At 39.4% G+C, this 2,057-nt stretch overlaps 1 pseudogene; it reads left to right on the top strand.

Moving 5' to 3' along the window:
* The first annotated feature begins 275 nt into the window (after window positions 1-275).
* LOC127085263 (gamma carbonic anhydrase 1, mitochondrial-like) lies at window positions 276-1,525 on the top strand (annotated as a pseudogene).
* Window positions 1,526-2,057: the final 532 nt, after the last annotated feature.

The raw sequence follows: 2,057 nt of genomic DNA, 5'->3' as shown, positions 1-2,057 counted from the left end.
TCAGAACTACAAAAGCAAGCACAAAACTAGGAGCAAAGGTTTTGATAAATCAAATGAGAACTTGGGTGTCCCCTTTATTGTCTAGAAATTATCCCCTGTTTCTCTAGCAAAGGCCATAAAAAATAAAGTGGAGCTGAAAGGACTAAAATTGAAACATCGCAAGAACCAAACCCTTCTCAACAGTCAGGCAAAGCACCGGCAGCAAACTAACTTCCTGCATGAAAAGTCGCGGCAGAATTCTTCAAGAACTAAGCCATGAACCATTCAACCCTCAACCTCCTTCAAAATTGTGACAGAGCTAAAATTGAAACATTCCAACCTGCATACATATTGAACTTCATGATAAACATTCATATCAAGCATAATCATGCGGAGCATTAACAATAGATCCACATGAAGCATAGCAAGTTCATTACTCTAACAAATTCATGAAAACATGAACAAGCTAATGCACCAAAGTTCCAAAACGCAGCCGATACGAACTTCAAAAATACAGCAAGCAACCATGACACAAACGCTACTACCGCCGCTGCAAGCCAAAGCTGCAATTGAAAAATAACCAGCTGAAACATGCCGAACAGCATTCCTATTGGATCTTCAACTAATATACAAGACAATCCTCTTGTTCATGTTGCTAAGTCTAATTTGACTGGAAAGGTATTACCTGCTATCATTGGAGATAATGTCACTGTAGGTCACACTGTTGTGTTAGAAGGATGTATTGTTGAGGATGAGGCATTCATTGGAATGGGCGTGACCTTACTTGATGGTGTGTATGTTGAGAAACATGTCATGGTTGCTGCTGGAGATCTTGTCAAGCAGCATACCAGGATCCCCTGTGGAGAGGTTGAGGAGGTAATCCAGCAAGGTTCCTGAGGAAGCTTACAGAAGATAAAATGGCATTCTTCTCATAATCTGCCTTAAATTATTCCAATTTGGCTCAGGCTCATGCTGCTGAAAATGCAAAACCACTGGACGAGATTGAAATTGTGAAAGTTCTTGGCAAGAAGGTTGCTCGTCCTGGAGATGGTTCAGTACTCGGCGCTGTTCAAGACACACCTCCAGAGATTAACCTCCCTAAATAATGTTGTGGAAAGCCTGTTGCAGCTGATGTTGGGGGAAAGTTATATGGAAATATGCCGCTCATTTGATCAAACATTCAAAGACCATTTTGATGGCGTGCGACCCGGTGGTGATAAAATTTATACTGTCTTTGACAATCAGCTCCCATCTGCATTAAAAAGACTACAGCTTGACAAACAACCTTCAATGGAAAATCTAAGGAAGCTTATTATAGAAGCTGATGGGTACCAACCTCATCTTATAGCTCCAGAACAAGGATATTATTGTCTCATTGAATCCATTGTTGATGTGAATCATTCCCTACTAGAGGACCTAGTTCACAAAGTTGTTAGTGAGACTCGGGACTTGAAGAGCATGCTCTAGTGTAGAAACAGTCAAAGGGTTTTGCATGCTCTTATTCCATTTTATCCTTAGTGTAGAAATAGTCCAATTTTTGCATGTTCCCTTAGCTTTAGGTCTTAGAATTAATTCCAAACAAACACTAACCCTTTAGGTAGTTGTACACTTCTTTCAACTAATTTTTTCCCACCGATTAAGTTGATCAAAGTACACTTTGATTGACTAAACCCTTTGACTGTGCTTAATTTCCCAAAGCTTAGTCAAGTGATCAAAAGACCCTTGATCACTTGATAAAGCGAGTCCTTGTGATCAAGATGCTGGATATTGGATCTCCAAGTTCAATCAAGATTCAAAGATCAAGATCGAGAGTTCAAGTAATTCAAATCAGTATAAGACAGGACTATTATTCAAGCACTACAAAGGTAAAAAATCAACACTTGTTAATCATGAGCCAAGTTGTGTGCCATGAGTCTTAAGTAATAGAGAAGGAATGGGACTGAAGTATTCCTATCCCCATTATGAATATCTTTGGGTGTAGGACGAATGACCTGTTTTCTCATCGTATTCACCTCTATTCATAGACTTTAGCACAACTCAATTCTAGTTGGTTAACAAGCCTCTTCATCATTCAAAGA

This window comes from Lathyrus oleraceus, chromosome 5 (genome assembly GCF_024323335.1).
Source record: "Lathyrus oleraceus cultivar Zhongwan6 chromosome 5, CAAS_Psat_ZW6_1.0, whole genome shotgun sequence".
Lineage (NCBI taxonomy): Eukaryota > Viridiplantae > Streptophyta > Magnoliopsida > Fabales > Fabaceae > Lathyrus > Lathyrus oleraceus.
Note: the sequence above shows the minus strand (reverse complement) of the source record. Positions and strands in the feature narration are given on the sequence as shown.